A 19510-nucleotide genomic window follows, 5' to 3' on the forward strand; every position below is an offset into this window, starting at 1 on the left:
AGAACAATGAATGAGCCCTTGGAATTCAGCAGAAGAGTGGCGTAGCGGTAGCGTGCTGGGCCCATAACCCAGAGGTTGATGGATCGAAACCATCATCTGCTATCTGGACTTTATGTTGAGCAAGCCACAGAATTCCTTTTATGAGGTTCTCTTCAAAAGAACTTGAGTCCTGCTGAATTTGAGAATGGTCTACTCAGGAATTCCGTCACATGGCAATTTAGCCTTTCTCAGTTCACTTAGCTCAAAAAGTAAACATGAGTGTTCCTTCCGCAGTATCATTCTGAATCCAAGGTTTTGTGACCAGATAAGTCTATAGTCTGGATTTTTGTGAAAGGCAAAGATGTAGTATTTTCCGGAAGAACTTTGAAAGGTCCTGATAACTTAAGGCAGCAAGAGAACAAAAGAAGAACCAGAAATTCAAATGGTTCCAGTTGGTGCCAAACCAGCCCTTGATTTCACTCAAGAAGTTTGTCTGGGTAACTGAGAAATTTGGGCAAGATCTGATCTGACAAAGAAATGGCAGTGGTGGGATTTGAACCCACACCTCCTGAGAGACTGGATCCTAAATCCAGCACCTCTGACCGCTCGGCCACACTACCTGGAAAATTCTATTCCGGAATGGAAGTTTGTTGGCAAGTTTAAATTTTGGGGCACCTCGGGAGCATGGTTGGCACATCATCATTCAGTGTAGTTTTTTCTGAGGTCTACTTATTTATAACGTGAGAGAGCCTGCTTTGTGAAGAGGCGAAACTGCTTCCAAGGCAAACATCACTGTCCAGTTGCAATTTTGTACGGTCGTCAGCCTTGTCAACTGCTGAGAGCAATGAATGAGCCCTTGGAATTCAGCAGCAGAGTGGCGCAGCGGTAGCGTGCTGGGCCCATAACCCAGAGGTCGATGGATCGAAACCATCCTCTGCTATCTGGACTTTGCAGTTGAATCTTTATGTTGAGCAAGCTACAGAATTCCTTTTATGAGGTTCTCTTCAAAAGAACTTGAGTCCTGCTGAATTTAAGAATGGTGTACTCAGGAATTCCGTAACATGGCAATGTAGCCTTTCTCAGTTCACTTAGCTCAAAAAGTACACATGAGTCTTCCTTCTCCTGTGTCATTCTGAATCCAAGGTTTTGTGACCAGATAAGTTTAAAGTCTGTATTTGTGTGAAAGGCAAAGATGTAGTAAATTCCGGAAGAACTTTGATGAAGCCTGATACCTTAAGGCAGCAAGAGAACAAAAAAAGAACCAGAAATTCAAATGGTTCCATTTGGTGCCAAACCAGCCCTTGATTTCACTCAAGAAGTTTGTCTGGGTAACTGAGAACTTTGGGTAAGATCTGATCTGACAAAGAAATGGCAGTGGTGGGATTTGAACACACACCTCCTTAGAGACTGGAGCCTTAATCCAGCGCCTTTGACCGCTCGGCCACACTACCTAGGAAAAGCTTACGGGCACTGGAAGTTTGTTGGCAAGTTGAAATTTTGGGGCACCTCGGGAGCATTGTTGCCACATTAACATTCAGTGTAGTTTTGTCTGAGCTCCACTTATTTACAATGTGAGAGAGCCTGCTTTGAGAAGGGGCGAAACTGCTTCCAAGGCAAACATCACTGTCCAGTTGCAATTTTGTACGGTCGTCAGCCTTGTCAACTGCTGAGAGCAATGAATGAGCCTTTGGAATTCAGCAGCAGAGTGGCGCAGCGGTAGCGTGCTGGGCCCATAACCCAGAGGTCGATGGATCGACACCATCCTCTGCTATCTGGACTTTGCAGTTGAATCTTTATGTTGAGCAAGCTACAGAATTCCTTTTATGAGGTTCTCTTCAAAAGAACTTGAGTCCTGCTGAATTTGAGAATGGTCTACTCAGGAATTCCGTAACATGGCAATATAGCCTTTCTCAGTTCACTTAGCTCAAAAAGTACAAATGAGTCTTCCTTCTCCTGTGTCATTCTGAATCCAAGGTTTTGTGACCAGATAAGTTTACAGTCTGTATTTGTGTGAAAGGCAAAGATGTAGTATTTTCCGGAAGAACCTTGATAGGTCCTGATACCTTAAGGCAGCAAGAGAACAAAAAAAGAACCAGAAATTCAAATGGTTCCACTTGGTGCCAAACCAGTCCTTGATTTCACTCAAGAAGTTTGTCTGGGTAACTGAGAATTTTGGGTAAGATCTGATCTGACAAAGAAATGGCAGTGGTGGGATTTGAACACACACCTCCTTAGAGACTGGAGCCTTAATCCAGCGCCTTTGACCGCTCGGCCACACTACCTGGGAAAAGCTTACGGGTACTGGAAGTTTGTTGGCAAGTTGAAATTTTGGGGCACCTCGGGAGCATTGTTGCCACATTAACATTCAGTGTAGTTTTGTCTGAGCTCCACACATTTATAACGTGAGAGAGCCTGCATTGTGAAGAGGCGAAACTGCTTCCAAGGCAAACATCACTGTCCAGTTGCAATTTTGTACGGTCGTCAGCCTTGTCGACTGCTGAGAACAATGAATGAGCCCTTGGAATTCAGCAGAAGAGTGGCGTAGCGGTAGCGTGCTGGGCCCATAACCCAGAGGTTGATGGATAGAAACCATCCTCTGCTATCTGGACTTTGCAGTTGAATCTTTATGTTGAGCAAGCCACAGAATTCCTTTTATGAGGTTCTCTTCAAAAGAACTTGAGTCCTGCTGAATTTGAGAATGGTCTACTCAGGAATTCCATCACATGGCAATTTAGCCTTTCTCAGTTCACTTAGCTCAAAAAGTACACATGAGTCTTCCTTCCGCAGTATCATTCTGAATCCAAGGTTTTGTGACCAGATAAGTCTATTGTCTGGATTTTTGTGAAAGGCAAAGATGTAGTAATTTCCGGAAGAACTCTGAAAGGTCCTGATACCTTAAGGCAGCAAGAGAACAAAAGAAGAACCAGAAATTCAAATGGTTCCACTTTGTGCCAAACCAGCCCTTGATTTCACTCAAGAAGTTTGTCTGGGTAACGGAGAAATTTGGGTAAGATCTGATCTGACAAAGAAATGGCAGTGGTGGGATTTGAACCCACGCCTCCTGAGAGACTGGAGCTTAAATCCAGCGCCTTTGACCGCTCGGCCACACTACCTGGGAAATGCCATTCCGCAATGGAAGTTTGTTGGCAAGTTTAAATTTAGGGGCACCTCGGGAGCATTGTTGCCACATTAACATTCAGTGTAGTTTTGTCTGAGCTCCACTTATTTATAACGTGAGAGAGCCTGCTTTGTGAAGAGGCGAAACTGCTTCAAAGGCAACCATCACTGTCCAGTTGCAATTTTGTACGGTCGTCAGCCTTGTCAACTGCTGAGAGCAATGAATGAGCCCTTGGAATTCAGCAGCAGAGTGGCGCAGCGGTAGCGTGCTGGGCCCATAACTCAGAGGTCGATGGATCGAAACCATCCTCTGCTATCTGGACTTTGCAGTTGAATCTTTATGTTGAGCAAGCCACAGAATTCCTTTTTTGAGGTTCTCTTCAAAAGAACTTTAGTCTTGCTGAATTTGAGAATGGTCTACTCAGGAATTCCATCACATGGCAATTTAGCCTTTCTCAGTTCACTTAGCTCAAAAAGTACAGATGAGTGTTCCTTCTCCTGTGTCATTCTGAATCCAAGGTTTTGTGACCAGATAAGTTTACAGTCTGGATTTGTTTTAAAAGCAAAGATGTAGTAATTTCCGGAAGAACTTTGATGGGTCCTGATACCTTAAGGCAGCAAGAGAAAAAAAAAAAACAGAAATTCAAATGGTTCCACTTGGTGCCAAACCAGCCCTTGATTTCACTCAAGAGGTTTGTCTGGGTAACTGAGAAATTTGGGCAAGATCTGATAAAGAAATGGCAGTGGTGGGATTTGAACCCACGCCTCCTGAGAGACTGGAGCTTAAATCCAGCGCCTTTGACCGCTCGGCCACACTACCTGGGAAATGCCATTCCGCAATGGAAGTTTGTTGGCAAGTTTAAATTTAGGGGCACCTCGGGAGCATTGTTGCCACATTAACATTCAGTGTAGTTTTGTCTGAGCTCCACTTATTTATAACGTGAGAGAGCCTGCTTTGTGAAGAGGCGAAACTGCTTCAAAGGCAACCATCACTGTCCAGTTGCAATTTTGTACGGTCGTCAGCCTTGTCAACTGCTGAGAGCAATGAATGAGCCTTGGAATTCAGCAGCAGAGTGGCGCAGCGGTAGCGTGCTGGGCCCATAACCCAGAGGTCGATGGATCGAAACCATCCTCTGCTATCTGGACTTTGCAGTTGAATCTTTATGTCAGAATCAGAATCATCTTTATTGGCCAAGTATGTAGAACACACAAGGAATTTGTCTCCGGTATAACACGCTGCATTAGTATCATCGTAAACAACAAATCATTGAACCATTTTAGAGCAACCAGTAGCAGTATTTGTAGTACAAGAAGAGTGACTAAGTCAGTGACTGTTTAAGGAGTTAATGGCTAGAGGGAAGAAGCTGTTTAAGTGTCTACTGGATTTGGTGCGCATGGCCCTTTTTAGGATGGAGATGGTGTTGACTTCCCACTTCATGTCCTGGGAGACTGTGATTCCCAGGAACTTGAAGGTCTCGACGGTTGACACGGGGCAGTTGGATAGTGTGAGGGGCAACTGTGGAGAAGAATGTTTCCTGAAGTCCACGATCATCTTTACAGTCTTGAGCGTGTTCAGCCCGAGGTTGTGTCGGCTGCACCAGAGCTCCAGCTGCTCCACTTGTTGGCGGTACGCAGACTCGTCGCCGTCTTTGATGAGACCGATGACCGTGGTGTCGTCTGCGAACTTTATGAGTTTGACAGCTGGATCTGTTGAGGTGCAATCGTTTGTGTAGAGAGAGAAGAGCAGTGGAGAGAGGACACATCCCTGTGGGGCTCCAGTGCTGGTGGTGCGTATTGATGATGTTGTTGCTCCCAGTCTCACCTGTTGTGTCCGTCCCGTCAGGAAGCTGAGGATCCACTGGCAGATCGTAGGGGACACACCGAGGTGGAGAAGTTTGGGGGTGAGGAGTTCTGGGATGATGGTGTTGAACGCAGAGCTGAAATCCACAAACAGAATCCTTGCATAGGTCCCTGTGCTGTCGAGGTGCTCGAGGATGTAGTGCAGACCTATGTTGACTGCGTCTTCCACAGACCTGTTTGCCCGGTAGGCAAACTGGAGAGGGTCCAGCAGGGGTCCGGTGACGTTCTTTAGGTGGTTCAGCACAAGGCGTTCAAAGGACTTCATGACCACAGACGTCAGGGTGACAGGCCTATAGTCGTTCAGTTCCGATGTTGCCGATTTCTTGGGAACTGGGATGATGGTAGACTGTTTGAAGCAGGATGGGACCTCACACAGCTCCAGAGATCTGTTGAAGATTTGTGTGAAGACCGGAGCCAGCTGGTCAGCGCAGACTTTCAGGCAGGAGGGGGACACTTTGTCGGGCCCCGCAGCTTTCTTGATCTTCTGCTGCTTGAAGAGCCGTCTCACGTCCTGTTCGTGGATCTGTAGTGGAGAAAAAGAGGGTGGAGGGGTAGATAGAGTAGTTTCTGGTAGAGGTGGGTGTGTGTGGGAAATGGGGGTGTCCTTTTCAAATCGGCAGAAAAACATGTTTAGTTCATTAGCAAGACCCTTATTGTTCACTGTTTGGGGGGATGGCATTCTATAGTTAGTGATTGCTTTCAGGCCATTCCATACAGATGCAGAGTCGTTAGCAGAGAACTGTTTTTTCAGCCTCTCTGCATAGCTTCTCTTAGCGATGTTAATTTCCTTTGTCAATTGGTTTCGGGCGTGTTTGTACAGTGCCCGATCTCCACTTCTAAATGCGGCCTCTTTCTCTTTCCTGAGTTGCCTGAGTTTGGGAGTAAACCATGGCTTGTTATTGTTGAAGGAGCGGAAGGACTACGTTGGTACACACATGTCCTCACAGAAACTGATGTATGATGTTACAGTGTCTGTGTATTCATCCAGTGTGCCCGTTGAAGTTTCAAAGACGCCCCAATCAGTGCAGTCTAAGCATTCTTGTAGAGCTAGTTTTGCTTCATCTGTCCATTTTTTCACTGTCTTAACAACCGGTTTAGCACATTTGAGTTTCTGTCTGTATGTAGGTATTAAGTGGATTAAATTGTGGTCAGAAAGACCCAATGCTGCACGGGCGACCGATCGGTATGAATTTTTGATTGTTGTATAGCAGTGGTCTAGAATGTTGCCTTCTCTGGTGAAACAGTCGATGTGCTGCTTATATCTGGGAAGTTCACGGTTAAGATGTGCTCTATTAAAATCGCCCAGAATTATCAGGGGTGACTCTGGGTATTTTAGTTCGAGTTTGTTTACTTGTTCGGCTAGCGTTTGTATCGCCGTGTTAGCGTTAGCTTGTGGCGCAATGTAAACACCGATTAGTAAAAAGGAGGTGAACTCACGTGGCGAGTAGAATGGCTTGCAGTTTAAAGACAGCGACTCCAGGTCCGGGCTGCAGTGTGCGTCGAGCTTCGTGACATCAGTGCACCATTCTTCGTTGATATAGAAGCAAATCCCGCCACCTTTCGATTTCCCTGATAGCTCCGTGTCGCGGTCGGCTCGGAGAAGGCGGAAGCCGGGTAGATGTAGCGCGGAATCCGGGTGGCGGTCACTGAGCCAGGTTTCAGTGAAGCAGAGCGCAGCAGAACGTGCAAAGGTTTTGTTGGTCTTTGTGAGGAGAAGAAGTTCATCCATCTTGTTTGGCAGAGATCGTAGATTAGCAAGATGGATCGATGGGAGCGGGGTTCGAAATCCGCGCTGCCGGAGCTTGACGAGCTCTCTTCCCCCTCCTCCGGCGGCGTTTCCATGCTCCGTACAGCGCAGCCGCTCCGCTCGCGATTAGCTCCGAAAAACCTTGTGGGTTTTCGCGTGCTGGTGAAAAAAGACCGAGCGTAGACTCCCCAATGCGCAGCAACTTTTCCCTCGTGTAAGTAAGCCGCTCAGGGTCGCCAAAAACTAACGAAAATGACAAAAACAGGGATAATACTAGGGAGCGTGTGACCGAGGCTGCCATACCTGTCGGCGCCTGATGACGTTGAGCAAGCCACAGAATTCCTTTTATGAGGTTCTCTTCAAAAGAACTTGAGTCCTGCTGAATTTAAGAATGGTCTACTCAGGAATTCCGTAACATGGCAATATAGCCTTTCTCAGTTCACTTAGCTCAAAAAGTACACATGAGTCTTCCTTCTCCTGTGTCATTCTGAATCCAAGGTTTTGTGACCAGATAAGTTTACAGTCTGTATTTGTGTGAAAGGCAAAGATGTAGTAATTTCCGGAAGAACTTTGATAGGTCCTGATACCTTAAGGCAGCAAGAGAACAAAAAAAGAACCAGAAATTCAAATGGTTCCACTTGGTGCCAAACCAGCCCTTGATTTCACTCAAGACGTTTGTCTGGGTAAGTGAGAACTTTGGGTAAGATCTGATCTGACAAAGAAATGGCAGTGGTGGGATTTGAACCCACGCCTCCTTAGAGACTGGAGCCTTAATCCAGCGCCTTTGACCGCTCGGCCACACTACCTGGGAAAAGCTTACGGGTACTGGAAGTTTGTTGGCAAGTTTAAATTTAGGGGCACCTCGGGAGCATTGTTGCCACATTAACATTCAGTGTAGTTTTGTCTGAGCTCCACTTATTTATAACATGAGAGAGCCTGCATTGTGAAGAGACGAAACTGCTTCCAAGGCAAACATCACCGTCCAGTTGCAATTTTGTACGGTCGTCAGCCTTGTCGACTGCTGAGAGCAATGAATGAGCCCTTGGAATTTAGCAGCAGACTGGCGCAGCGATAGCTTGCTCGGCCCATAACCCAGACGTCAAATGATCAAAACCATCCTCTGCTATCTGGACTTTGCAGTTGAATCTTTATGTTGAGCAAGCCACAGAATTCCTTTTATGAGGTTCTCTTCAAAAGAACTCGAGTCCTGCTGAATTTGAGAATGGTCTACTCAGGAATTCCGTCACATGGCAATTTAGCCTTTCTCAGTTCACTTAGCTCAAAAAGTACACATCAGTCTTCCTTCCGCAGTATCATTCTGAATCCAAGGTTTTGTGACCAGATAAGTCTATAGTCTGGATTCTTGTGAAAGGCAAAGATGTAGTAATTTCCGGAAGAACTCTGAAAGGTCCTGATACCTTAAGGCAGCAAGAGAACAAAAGAAGAACCAGAAATTCAAATGGTTCGAATGTGCCAAACCAGCCCTTGATTTCACTCAAGATGTTTGTCTGGGTAACTGAGAAATTTGGACAAGATCTGATCTGACAAAGAAATGGCAGTGGTGGGATTTAAACCCACGCCTCCTTAGAGACTGGAGCTTAAATCCAGCACCTTTGACCGCTCGGCCACACTACCTGGGAAATGCCATTCTGCAATGGAAGTTTGATGGCAAGTTTAAATTTAGGGGCACCTCGGGAGCATTGTTGCCACATTAACATTCAGTGTAGTTTTGTCTGAGCTCCACTGATTTATAACGTGAGAGAGCCTGCTTTGTGAAGAGGCGAAACTGCTTCAAAGGCAACCATCACTGTCCAGTTGCAATTTTGTACGGTCGTCAGCCTTGTCAACTGCTGAGAGCAATGAATGAGCCCTTGGAATTCAGCAGCAGAGTGGGGCAGCGGTAGCGTGCAGGGCCCATAACCCAGAGGTTGATGGATCGAAACCATCCTCTGCTATCTGGACTTTGCAGTTGAATCTTTATGTTGAGCAAGCCACAGAATTCCTTTTATGAGGTTCTCTTCAAAAGAACTTTAGTCTTGCTGAATTTGAAAATGGTCTACTCAGGAATTCCGTAACATGGCAATTTAGCCTTTCTCAGTTCACTTAGCTCAAAAAGTACACATCAGTCTTCCTTCCGCAGTATCATTCTGAATCCAAGGTTTTGTGACCAGATAAGTCTATAGTCTGGATTTTTGTGAAAGGCAAAGATGTAGTATTTTCCGGAAGAACTTTGAAAGGTCCTGATACCTTAAGGCAGCAAGAGAACAAAAGGAGAAGCAGAAATTCAAATGGTTCCAGTTGGTGCCAAACCAGCCCTTGATTTCACTCAAGAAGTTTGTCTGGGTAACTGAGAAATTTGGGTAAGATCTGATCTGACAAAGAAATGGCAGTGGTGGGATTTGAACCCACGCCTCCTTAGAGACTGGAGCCTTAATCCAGCGCCTTTGACCGCTCGGCCACACTACCTGGGAAAAGCTTACGGGTACTGGAAGTTTGTTGGCAAGTTTAAATTTAGGGGCACCTCGGGAGCATTGTTGCCACATTAACATTCAGTGTAGTTTTGTCTGAGCTCCACTGATTTATAACGTGAGAGAGCCTGCTTTGTGAAGAGGCGAAACTGCTTCAAAGGCAACCATCAATGTCCAGTTGCAATTTTGTACGGTCGTCAGCCTTGTCAACTGCTGAGAGCAATGAATGAGCCCTTGGAAATCAGCAGCAGAGTGGCGCAGCGGTAGCGTGCTGGGCCCATAACCCAGAGGTCGATGGATCGAAACCATCCTCTGCTATCTGGACTTTGCAGTTGAATCTTTATGTTGAGCAAGCTACAGAATTCCTTTTATGAGGTTCTCTTCAAAAGAACTTGAGTCCTGCTGAATTTAAGAATGGTCTACTCAGGAATTCCGTAACATGGCAATATAGCCTTTCTCAGTTCACTTAGCTCAAAAAGTACACAAGAGTCTTCCTTCCGCAGTATCATTCTGAATCCAAGGTTTTGTGACCAGATAAGTTTACAGTCTGTATTTGTGTGAAAGGCAAAGATGTAGTAATTTCCGGAAGAACCTTGATAGGTCCTGATAGCTTAAGGCAGCAAGAGAACAAAAAAAACCCCAGAAATTCAAATGGTTCCACTTGGTGCCAAACCAGCCCTTGATTTCACTCAAGAAGTTTGTCTGGGTAACTGAGAACTTTGGGTAAGATCTGATCTGACAAAGAAATGGCAGTGGTGGGATTTGAACCCACGCCTCCTTAGAGACTGGAGCCTTAATCCAGCACCTTTGACCGCTCGGCCACACTACCTAGGAAAAGCTTACGGGCACTGGAAGTTTGTTGGCAAGTTGAAATTTTGGGGCACCTCGGGAGCATTGTTGCCACATTAACATTCAGTGTAGTTTTGTCTGAGCTCCACTTATTTATAACATGAGAGAGCCTGCATTGTGAAGAGGCGAAACTGCTTCCAAGGCAAACATCACTGTCCAGTTGCAATTTTGTACGGTCGTCAGCCTTGTCGACTGCTGAGAGCAATGAATGAGCCCTTGGAATTTAGCAGCAGACTGGCGCAGCGATAGCTTGCTCGGCCCATAACCCAGACGTCAAATGATCAAAACCATCCTCTGCTATCTGGACTTTGCAGTTGAATCTTTATGTTGAGCAAGCCACAGAATTCCTTTTATGAGGTTCTCTTCAAAAGAACTCGAGTCCTGCTGAATTTGAGAATGGTCTACTCAGGAATTCCGTCACATGGCAATTTAGCCTTTCTCAGTTCACTTAGCTCAAAAAGTACACATCAGTCTTCCTTCCGCAGTATCATTCTGAATCCAAGGTTTTGTGACCAGATAAGTCTATAGTCTGGATTCTTGTGAAAGGCAAAGATGTAGTAATTTCCGGAAGAACTCTGAAAGGTCCTGATACCTTAAGGCAGCAAGAGAACAAAAGAAGAACCAGAAATTCAAATGGTTCGAATGTGCCAAACCAGCCCTTGATTTCACTCAAGAAGTTTGTCTGGGTAACTGAGAAATTTGGGCAAGATCTGATCTGACAAAGAAATGGCAGTGGTGGGATTTGAACCCACACCTCGTGAGAGACTGGAGCTTAAATCCAGCGCCTTTGACCGCTCGGCCACACTACCTGGGAAATGCCATTCTGCAATGGAAGTTTGATGGCAAGTTTAAATTTAGGGGCATCTCGGGGAGCATTGTTGCCACATTAACATTCAGTGTAGTTTTGTCTGAGCTCCACTGATTTATAACGTGAGAGAGCCTGCTTTGTGAAGAGGCGAAACTGCTTCAAAGGCAACCATCACTGTCCAGTTGCAATTTTGTACGGTCGTCAGCCTTGTCAACTGCTGAGAGCAATGAATGAGCCCTTGGAATTCAGCAGCAGAGTGGGGCAGCGGTAGCGTGCAGGGCCCATAACCCAGAGGTTGATGGATCGAAACCATCCTCTGCTATCTGGACTTTGCAGTTGAATCTTTATGTTGAGCAAGCCACAGAATTCCTTTTATGAGGTTCTCTTCAAAAGAACTTTAGTCTTGCTGAATTTGAGAATGGTCTACTCAGGAATTCCGTCACATGGCAATTTAGCCTTTCTCAGTTCACTTAGCTCAAAAAGTACACATCAGTCTTCCTTCCGCAGTATCATTCTGAATCCATGGTTTTGTGACCACATAAGTCTATAGTCTGGATTCTTGTGAAAGGCAAAGATGTAGTAATTTCCGGAAGAACTCTGAAAGGTCCTGATACCTTAAGGCAGCAAGAGAACAAAAGAAGAACCAGAAATTCAAATGGTTCCACTTTGTGCCAAACCAGCCCTTGATTTCACTCAAGAAGTTTGTCTGGCTAACTGAGAAATTTGGGTAAGATCTGATCTGACAAAGAAATGGCAGTGGTGGGATTTGAACCCACGCCTCCTTAGAGACTGGAGCCTTAATCCAGCGCCTTTGACCGCTCAGCCACACTACCTGGGAAAAGCTTACGGGTACTGGAAGTTTGTTGGCAAGTTTAAATTTAGGGGCACCTCGGGAGCATTGTTGCCACATTAACATTCAGTGTAGTTTTGTCTGAGCTCCACTGATTTATAACGTGAGAGAGCCTGCTTTGTGAAGAGGCGAAACTGCTTCAAAGGCAACCATCACTGTCCAGTTGCAATTTTGTACGGTCGTCAGCCTTGTCAACTGCTGAGAGCAATGAATGAGCCCTTGGAAATCAGCAGCAGAGTGGCGCAGCGGTAGCGTGCTGGGCCAATAACCCAGAGGTCGATGGATCGAACCCATCCTCTGCTATCTGGACTTTGCAGTTGAATCTTTATGTTGAGCAAGCCACTGAATTCCTTTTATGAGGTTCTCTTCAAAAGAACTTGAGTCCTGCTGAATTTGAGAATGGTCTACTCAGGAATTCTCAAACATGGCAATTTAGCCTTTCTCAGTTCACTTAGCTCAAAAAGTACAAATGAGTCTTCCTTCTCCTGTGTCATTCTGAATCCAAGGTTTTGTGACCAGATAAGTTTAGTCTGGATTTGTTTTAAAGGCAAAGATGTTGTAATTTCCGGAAGAACTTTGATAGGTCCTGATACCTTAAGGCAGCAAGAGAACAAAAAAAGAACCAGAAATTCAAATGGTTCCACTTGGTGCCAAACCAGCCCTTGATTTCACTCAAGACGTTTGTCTGGGTAACTGAGAACTTTGGGTAAGATCTGATCTGACAAAGAAAAGGCAGTGGTGGGATTTGAACCCACGCCTCCTTAGAGACTGGAGCCTTAATCCAGCGCCTTTGACCGCTCGGCCACACTACCTAGGAAAAGCTTACGGGCACTGGAAGTTTGTCGGCAAGTTGAAATTTTGGGGCACCTCGGGAGCATTGTTGCCACATTAACATTCAGTGTAGTTTTGTCTGAGCTCCACTTATTTACAATGTGAGAGAGCCTGCTTTGTGAAGGGGCGAAACTGCTTCCAAGGCAAACATCACTGTCCAGTTGCAATTTTGTACGGTCGTCAGCCTTGTCAACTGCTGAGAGCAATGAATGAGCCCTTGGAATTCAGCAGCAGAGTGGCGCAGCGGTAGCGTGCTGGGCCCATAACCCAGAGGTCGATGGATCGAAACCATCCTCTGCTATCTGGACTTTGCAGTTGAATCTTTATGTTGAGCAAGCTACAGAATTCCTTTGATGAGGTTCTCTTCAAAAGGACTTGAGTCCTGCTGAATTTGAAAATGGTCTACTCAGGAATTCCGTAACATGGCAATATAGCCTTTCCCAGTTCACTTAGCTCAAAATGTACAGATGAGTGTTCCTTCTCCTGTGTCATTCTGAATCCAAGGTTTTGTGACCAGATAAGTTTACAGTCTGTATTTGTGTGAAAGGCAAAGATGTAGTAATTTCCGGAAGAACTTTGATAGGTCCTGATACCTTAAGGCAGCAAGAGAACAAAAAAAGAACCAGAAATTCAAATGGTTCCACTTGGTGCCAAAGCAGTCCTTGATTTCACTCAAGAAGTTTGTCTGGGTAACTGAGAACTTTGGGTAAGATCTGATCTGACAAAGAAATGGCAGTGGTGGGATTTGAACCCACGCCTCCTTAGAGACTGGAGCCTTAATCCAGCGCCTTTGACCGCTCGGCCACACTACCTGGGAAAAGCTTACGGGTACTGGAAGTTTGTTGGCAAGTTGAAATTTTGGGGCACCTCGGGAGCATTGTTGCCACATTAACATTCAGTGTAGTTTTGTCTGAGCTCCACTTATTTATAACATGAGAGAGCCTGCATTGTGAAGAGACGAAACTGCTTCCAAGGCAAACATCACTGTCCAGTTGCAATTTTGTACGGTCGTCAGCCTTGTCGACTGCTGAGAGCAATGAATGAGCCCTTGGAATTTAGCAGCAGACTGGCGCAGCGATAGCTTGCTCGGCCCATAACCCAGACGTCAAATGATCAAAACCATCCTCTGCTATCTGGACTTTGCAGTTGAATCTTTATGTTGAGCAAGCCACAGAATTCCTTTTATGAGGTTCTCTTCAAAAGAACTCGAGTCCTGCTGAATTTGAGAATGGTCTACTCAGGAATTCCGTCACATGGCAATTTAGCCTTTCTCAGTTCACTTAGCTCAAAAAGTACACATCAGTCTTCCTTCCGCAGTATCATTCTGAATCCAAGGTTTTGTGACCAGATAAGTCTATAGTCTGGATTCTTGTGAAAGGCAAAGATGTAGTAATTTCCAGAAGAACTCTGAAAGGTCCTGATACCTTAAGGCAGCAAGAGAACAAAAGAAGAACCAGAAATTCAAATGGTTCGAATGTGCCAAACCAGCCCTTGATTTCACTCAAGATGTTTGTCTGGGTAACTGAGAAATTTGGGCAAGATCTGATCTGACAAAGAAATGGCAGTGGTGGGATTTGAACCCACACCTCCTGAGAGACTGGAGCTTAAATCCAGCGCCTTTGACCGCTCGGCCACACTACCTGGGAAAAGCTTACGGGTACTGGAAGTTTGTTGGCAAGTTTAAATTTAGGGGCACCTCGGGAGCATTGTTGCCACATTAACATTCAGTGTAGTTTTGTCTGAGCTCCACTGATTTATAACGTGAGAGAGCCTGCTTTGTGAAGAGGCGAAACTGCTTCAAAGGCAACCATCACTGTCCAGTTGCAGTTTTGTACGGTCGTCAGCCTTGTCAACTGCTGAGAGCAATGAATGAGCCCTTGGAATTCAGCAGCAGAGTGGCGCAGCGGTAGCGTGCTGGGCCCATAACCCAGAGGTCGATGGATCGAAACCATCCTCTGCTATCTGGACTTTGCAGTTGAATCTTTATGTTGAGCAAGCCACTGAATTCCTTTTATGAGGTTCTCTTCAAAAGAACTTGAGTCCTGCTGAATTTGAGAATGGTCTACTCAGGAATTCTCAAACATGGCAATTTAGCCTTTCTCAGTTCACTTAGCTCAAAAAGTACAAATGAGTCTTCCTTCTCCTGTGTCATTCTGAATCCAAGGTTTTGTGACCAGATAAGTTTAGTCTGGATTTGTTTTAAAGGCAAAGATGTTGTAATTTCCGGAAGAACTTTGATAGGTCCTGATACCTTAAGGCAGCAAGAGAACAAAAAAAGAAACAGAAATTCAAATGGTTCCACTTGGTGCCAAACCAGCCCTTGATTTCACTCAAGACGTTTGTCTGGATAACTGAGAAATTTGGGTAAGATCTGATCTGACAAAGAAATGGCAGTGGTGGGATTTGAACCCACGCCTCCTGAGAGACTGGAGCCTAAATCCAGCGCCTTTGACCGCTCGGCCACACTACCTGGGAAATGCCATTCCGTAATGGAAGTTTGTTGGCAAGTTGAAATTTTGGGGCACCTCGGGAGCATTGTTGCCACATTAACATTCAGTGTAGTTTTGTCTGAGCTCCACTTATTTATAACGTGAGAGAGCCTGCTTTGTGAAGAGGCGAAACTGCTTCCAAGGCAAACATCACTGTCCAGTTGCAATTTTGTACGGTCGTCAGCCTTGTAAACTGCTGAGAACAATGAATGAGCCCTTGGAATTCAGCAGAAGAGTGGCGTAGCGGTAGCGTGCCGGGCCCATAACCCAGAGGTCGATGGATCGAAACCATCCTCTGCTATCTGGACTTTGCAGTTGAATCTTTATGTTGAGCAAGCCACAGAATTCCTTTTATGAGGTTCTCTTCAAAAGAACTTGAGTCCTGCTGAATTTGAGAATGGTCTACTCAGGAATTCCGAAACATGGCAATTTAGCCTTTCTCAGTTCACTTAGCTCAAAAAGTACACATGAGTCTTCCTTACCGGAAGAACTTTGATGAGTCTTCCTTCTCCTGTGTCATTCTGAATCCAAGGTTTTGTGACCAGATAAGTTTAGTCTGGATTTGTTTTAAAGGCAAAGATGTTGTAATTTCCGGAAGAACTTTGATGGGTCCTGATACCTTGAGGCAGCAAGAGAACAAAAAAAGAACCAGAAATTCAAACGGTTCCATTTTGTGCCAAACCAGCCCTTGATTTCACTCAAGACGTTTGTCTGGGTAACTGAGAAATTTGGGCAAGATCTGACCTGACAAAGAAATGGCAGTGGTGGGATTTGAACCCATGCCTCCTGAGAGACTGGAGCCTAAATCCAGCGCCTTTGACCGCTCGGCCACACTACCTGGAAAATGCCATTCCGGAATGGAAGTTTGTTGGCAAGTTTAAATTTAGGGGCACGGGGCGCATGGTTGGCACATCATCATTCAGTGTAAGTTTTTCTGAGGTCCATGTATTTATAACGTGATAGAGCCTGCTTGGTGAAGAGGCGAAATTGCTTCAAAGGCAACCAGCACAGTCCAGTTACAATTTTGCCGGGTCGTCAGCCTTATCAACTGCTGAGACAATGAATGAACACTTGAGTCAGCACCAGAGTGGCGCAGCGGTAGCGTGCTGGGCCCATAACCCAGAGGTCGATGGATCGAAACCATCCTCTGCTATCTGGACTTTGCAGTTTAATCTTTATGTTGAGCAAGCCACAGAATTCCTTTTTTGAGGTTCTCTTCAAAAGAACTTTAGTCCTGCTGAATTTGAGAATGGTCTACTCAGGAATTCCGTAACATGGCAATTTAGCCTTTCTCAGTTCACTTAGCTCAAAAAGTAAACATGAGTGTTCCTTCCGCAGTATCATTCTGAATCCAAGGTTTTGTGACCAGATAAGTCTATAGTCTGGATTTTTGTGAAAGGCAAAGATGTAGTATTTTCCGGAAGAACTTTGAAAGGTCCTGATACCTTAAGGCAGCAAGAGAACAAAAGGAGAACCAGAATTTCAAATGGTTCCAGTTGGTGCCAAACCAGCCCTTGATTTCACTCAAGAAGTTTGTCTGGGTAACTGAGAAATTTGGGTAAGATCTGATCTGACAAAGAAATGGCAGTGGTGGGATTTGAACCCACGCCTCCTTAGAGACTGGAGCCTTAATCCAGCACCTTTGACCGCTCGGCCACAATACCTGGGAAAAGCTTACGGGTACTGGAAGTTTGTTGGCAAGTTTAAATTTAGGGGCACCTCTGGAGCATTGTTGCCACATTAACATTCAGTGTAGTTTTGTCTGAGCTCCACTGATTTATAACGTGAGAGAGCCTGCTTTGTGAAGAGGCGAAACTGCTTCAAAGGCAACCATCACTGTCCAGTTGCAATTTTGTACGGTCGTCAGCCTTGTCAACTGCTGAGAGCAATGAATGAGCCCTTGGAAATCAGCAGCAGAGTGGCGCAGCGGTAGCGTGCTGGGCCCATAACCCAGAGGTCGATGGATCGAAACCATTCTCTGCTATCTGGACTTTGCAGTTGAATCTTTATGTTGAGCAAGCTACAGAATTCCTTTTATGAGGTTCTCTTCAAAAGAACTTGAGTCCTGCTGAATTTAAGAATGGTCTACTCAGGAATTCCGTAACATGGCAATATAGCCTTTCTCAGTTCACTTATCTCAAAAAGTACACAAGAGTCTTCCTTCTCCTGTGTCATTCTGAATCCAAGGTTTTGTGACCAGATAAGTTTACAGTCTGTATTTGTGTGAAAGGCAAAGATGTAGTAATTTCCGGAAGAACCTTGATAGGTCCTGATACCTTGAGGCAGCAAGAGAACAAAAAAAGAACCAGAAATTCAAATGGTTCCACTTGGTGCCAAACCAGCCCTTGATTTCACTCAAGAGGTTTGTCTGGGTAACTGAGAAATTTGGGCAAGATCTGACCTGACAAAGAAATGGCAGTGGTGGGATTTGAACCCACGCCTCCTGAGAGACTGGAGCCTAAATCCAGCGCCTTTGACCGCTCGGCCACACTCCCTGGAAAATGCTATTCCGGAATGGAAGTTTGTTGGCAAGTTTAAATTTAGGGGCACCTCGGGAGCATTGTTGCCACATTAACATTCAGTGTAGTTTTGTCTGAGCTCCACTGATTTATAACGTGAGAGAGCCTGCTTTGTGAAGAGGCGAAACTGCTTCAAAGGCAACCATCACTGTCCAGTTGCAATTTTGTACGGTCGTCAGCCTTGTCAACTGCTGAGAGCAATGAATGAGCCCTTGGAATTCAGTAGCAGAGTGGCGCAGCGGTAGCATGCTGGGCCCATAACCCAGAGGTCGATGGATCGAAACCATCCTCTGCTATCTGGACTTTGCAGTTGAATCTTTGTTGAGCAAGCCACTGAATTCCTTTTATGAGGTTCTCTTCAAAAGAACTTGAGTCCTGCTGAATTTGAGAATGGTCTACTCAGGAATTCCGAAACATGGCAATTTAGCCTTTCTCAGTCCACTTAGCTCAAAAAGTACACATGAGTCTTCCTTCTCCTGTGTCATTCTGAATCCAAGGTTTTGTGACCAGATAAGTTTAGTCTGGATTTGTTTTAAAGGCAAAGATGTTGTAATTTCCGGAAGAACTTTGATGGGTCCTGATACCTTAAGGCAGCAAGAGAACAAAAAAAGAACCAGGAATTCAAATGGTTCCACTTTGTGCCAAACCAGCCCTTGATTTCACTCAAGAAGTTTGTCTGGGTAACTGAGAAATTTGGGTAAGATCTGATCTGACAAAGAAATGGCAGTGGTGGGATTTGAACCCACGCCTCCTGAGAGACTGGAGCCTAAATCCAGCGCCTTTGACCGCTCGGCCACACTACCTGGAAAATGCTATTCCGGAATGGAAGTTTGTTGGCAAGTTTAAATTTAGGGGCACGGGGCGCATGGTTGGCACATTAACATTCAGTGTAGTTTTGTCTGAGCTCCACTTATTTATAACGTGAGAAAGCCTGCTTTGTGAAGAGGCGAAACTGCTTCCAAGGCAAACATCACTGTCCAGTTGCAATTTTGTACGGTCGTCAGCCTTGTTAACTGCTGAGAGCAATGAATGAGCCCTTGGAATTTAGCAGTAGACTGGCGCAGCGATAGCTTGCTCGGCCCATAACCCAGACGTCAAATGATCAAAACCATCCTCTGCTATCTGGACTTTGCAGTTGAATCTTTATGTTGAGCAAGCCACAGAATTCCTTTTTTGAGGTTCTCTTCAAAAGAACTTTAGTCTTGCTGAATTTGAGAATGGTCTACTCAGGAATTCCGTCACATGGCAATTTAGCCTTTCTCAGTTCACTTAGCTCAAAAAGTACACATGAGTCTTCCTTCCGCAGTATCATTCTGAATCCAAGGTTTTGTGACCAGATAAGTCTATAGTCTGGATTTTTGTGAAAGGCAAAGATGTAGTAATTTCCGGAAGAACTCTGAAAGGTCCTTATACCTTAAGGCAGCAAGAGAACAAAAGAAGAACCAGAAATTCAAATGGTTCCACTTTGTGCCAAACCAGCCCTTGATTTCACTCTAGAAGTTTGTCTGGGTAACAGAGAAATTTGGGCAAGATCTGATCTGACAAAGAAATTGCAGTGGTGGGATTTGAACCCACGCCTCCTGAGAGACTGGAGCTTAAATCCAGCGCCTTTGACCGCTCGGCCACACTACCTGGGAAATGCTATTCCGCAATGGAAGTTTGTTGGCAAGTTTAAATTTAGGGGCACCTCGGGAGCATTGTTGCCACATTAACATTCAGTGTAGTTTTGTCAGAGCTCCACTTATTTATAATGTGAGAGAGCCTGCTTTGTGAAGGGGCGAAACTGCTTCCAAGGCAAACATCACTGTCCAGTTGCAATTTTGTACGGTCGTCAGCCTTGTTAACTGCTGAGAGCAATGAATGAGCCCTTGGAATTCAGCAGCAGAGTGGCGCAGCGGTAGCGTGCTGGGCCCATAACCCAGAGGTCGATGGATCGAAACCATCCTCTGCTATCTGGACTTTGCAGTTGAATCTTTATGTTGAGCAATCCACA

The 19510-nt window shown here is 45.3% G+C and overlaps 27 non-coding genes across 27 annotated transcripts; 7 read left to right on the forward strand and 20 right to left on the reverse strand.

Annotated features, from left to right (window-relative positions):
• Window positions 1-517: 517 nt before the first annotated feature.
• On the reverse strand, window positions 518-599 carry trnal-uag (transfer RNA leucine (anticodon UAG)). The gene has a single exon. It is a non-coding gene; the product is annotated as a tRNA-Leu (tRNA).
• A 248-nt stretch (window positions 600-847) lies between these two features.
• trnam-cau (transfer RNA methionine (anticodon CAU)) lies at window positions 848-919 on the forward strand. Its single transcript has one exon. It is a non-coding gene; the product is annotated as a tRNA-Met (tRNA).
• Window positions 920-1348: 429 nt separating this feature from the next.
• trnal-aag (transfer RNA leucine (anticodon AAG)) lies at window positions 1349-1430 on the reverse strand. Its single transcript has one exon. It is a non-coding gene; the product is annotated as a tRNA-Leu (tRNA).
• Window positions 1431-2179: 749 nt separating this feature from the next.
• On the reverse strand, window positions 2180-2261 carry trnal-aag (transfer RNA leucine (anticodon AAG)). Its single transcript has one exon. It is a non-coding gene; the product is annotated as a tRNA-Leu (tRNA).
• A 749-nt stretch (window positions 2262-3010) lies between these two features.
• On the reverse strand, window positions 3011-3092 carry trnal-uaa (transfer RNA leucine (anticodon UAA)). Its single transcript has one exon. It is a non-coding gene; the product is annotated as a tRNA-Leu (tRNA).
• A 742-nt stretch (window positions 3093-3834) lies between these two features.
• On the reverse strand, window positions 3835-3916 carry trnal-uaa (transfer RNA leucine (anticodon UAA)). The gene has a single exon. It is a non-coding gene; the product is annotated as a tRNA-Leu (tRNA).
• Window positions 3917-4163: 247 nt separating this feature from the next.
• trnam-cau (transfer RNA methionine (anticodon CAU)) lies at window positions 4164-4235 on the forward strand. Its single transcript has one exon. It is a non-coding gene; the product is annotated as a tRNA-Met (tRNA).
• A 3192-nt stretch (window positions 4236-7427) lies between these two features.
• Window positions 7428-7509, reverse strand: trnal-aag (transfer RNA leucine (anticodon AAG)). The gene has a single exon. It is a non-coding gene; the product is annotated as a tRNA-Leu (tRNA).
• A 747-nt stretch (window positions 7510-8256) lies between these two features.
• On the reverse strand, window positions 8257-8338 carry trnal-uaa (transfer RNA leucine (anticodon UAA)). Its single transcript has one exon. It is a non-coding gene; the product is annotated as a tRNA-Leu (tRNA).
• Window positions 8339-9087: 749 nt separating this feature from the next.
• trnal-aag (transfer RNA leucine (anticodon AAG)) lies at window positions 9088-9169 on the reverse strand. The gene has a single exon. It is a non-coding gene; the product is annotated as a tRNA-Leu (tRNA).
• A 248-nt stretch (window positions 9170-9417) lies between these two features.
• On the forward strand, window positions 9418-9489 carry trnam-cau (transfer RNA methionine (anticodon CAU)). Its single transcript has one exon. It is a non-coding gene; the product is annotated as a tRNA-Met (tRNA).
• A 429-nt stretch (window positions 9490-9918) lies between these two features.
• trnal-aag (transfer RNA leucine (anticodon AAG)) lies at window positions 9919-10000 on the reverse strand. The gene has a single exon. It is a non-coding gene; the product is annotated as a tRNA-Leu (tRNA).
• Window positions 10001-10747: 747 nt separating this feature from the next.
• Window positions 10748-10829, reverse strand: trnal-uaa (transfer RNA leucine (anticodon UAA)). Its single transcript has one exon. It is a non-coding gene; the product is annotated as a tRNA-Leu (tRNA).
• Window positions 10830-11579: 750 nt separating this feature from the next.
• Window positions 11580-11661, reverse strand: trnal-aag (transfer RNA leucine (anticodon AAG)). Its single transcript has one exon. It is a non-coding gene; the product is annotated as a tRNA-Leu (tRNA).
• A 248-nt stretch (window positions 11662-11909) lies between these two features.
• On the forward strand, window positions 11910-11981 carry trnai-aau (transfer RNA isoleucine (anticodon AAU)). The gene has a single exon. It is a non-coding gene; the product is annotated as a tRNA-Ile (tRNA).
• Window positions 11982-12408: 427 nt separating this feature from the next.
• trnal-aag (transfer RNA leucine (anticodon AAG)) lies at window positions 12409-12490 on the reverse strand. Its single transcript has one exon. It is a non-coding gene; the product is annotated as a tRNA-Leu (tRNA).
• A 248-nt stretch (window positions 12491-12738) lies between these two features.
• trnam-cau (transfer RNA methionine (anticodon CAU)) lies at window positions 12739-12810 on the forward strand. Its single transcript has one exon. It is a non-coding gene; the product is annotated as a tRNA-Met (tRNA).
• A 429-nt stretch (window positions 12811-13239) lies between these two features.
• On the reverse strand, window positions 13240-13321 carry trnal-aag (transfer RNA leucine (anticodon AAG)). The gene has a single exon. It is a non-coding gene; the product is annotated as a tRNA-Leu (tRNA).
• A 747-nt stretch (window positions 13322-14068) lies between these two features.
• trnal-uaa (transfer RNA leucine (anticodon UAA)) lies at window positions 14069-14150 on the reverse strand. The gene has a single exon. It is a non-coding gene; the product is annotated as a tRNA-Leu (tRNA).
• A 248-nt stretch (window positions 14151-14398) lies between these two features.
• Window positions 14399-14470, forward strand: trnam-cau (transfer RNA methionine (anticodon CAU)). Its single transcript has one exon. It is a non-coding gene; the product is annotated as a tRNA-Met (tRNA).
• Window positions 14471-14897: 427 nt separating this feature from the next.
• On the reverse strand, window positions 14898-14979 carry trnal-uag (transfer RNA leucine (anticodon UAG)). Its single transcript has one exon. It is a non-coding gene; the product is annotated as a tRNA-Leu (tRNA).
• Window positions 14980-15754: 775 nt separating this feature from the next.
• On the reverse strand, window positions 15755-15836 carry trnal-uag (transfer RNA leucine (anticodon UAG)). The gene has a single exon. It is a non-coding gene; the product is annotated as a tRNA-Leu (tRNA).
• A 744-nt stretch (window positions 15837-16580) lies between these two features.
• On the reverse strand, window positions 16581-16662 carry trnal-aag (transfer RNA leucine (anticodon AAG)). The gene has a single exon. It is a non-coding gene; the product is annotated as a tRNA-Leu (tRNA).
• Window positions 16663-17411: 749 nt separating this feature from the next.
• On the reverse strand, window positions 17412-17493 carry trnal-uag (transfer RNA leucine (anticodon UAG)). The gene has a single exon. It is a non-coding gene; the product is annotated as a tRNA-Leu (tRNA).
• Window positions 17494-18238: 745 nt separating this feature from the next.
• Window positions 18239-18320, reverse strand: trnal-uag (transfer RNA leucine (anticodon UAG)). The gene has a single exon. It is a non-coding gene; the product is annotated as a tRNA-Leu (tRNA).
• Window positions 18321-19067: 747 nt separating this feature from the next.
• On the reverse strand, window positions 19068-19149 carry trnal-uaa (transfer RNA leucine (anticodon UAA)). The gene has a single exon. It is a non-coding gene; the product is annotated as a tRNA-Leu (tRNA).
• Window positions 19150-19397: 248 nt separating this feature from the next.
• Window positions 19398-19469, forward strand: trnam-cau (transfer RNA methionine (anticodon CAU)). The gene has a single exon. It is a non-coding gene; the product is annotated as a tRNA-Met (tRNA).
• Window positions 19470-19510: the final 41 nt, after the last annotated feature.

Source organism: Hippocampus guttulatus, chromosome 2 (assembly GCF_054856545.1).
Source record: "Hippocampus guttulatus isolate MCC_2025c chromosome 2, RoL_Hgut_1.0, whole genome shotgun sequence".
NCBI lineage: Eukaryota > Metazoa > Chordata > Actinopteri > Syngnathiformes > Syngnathidae > Hippocampus > Hippocampus guttulatus.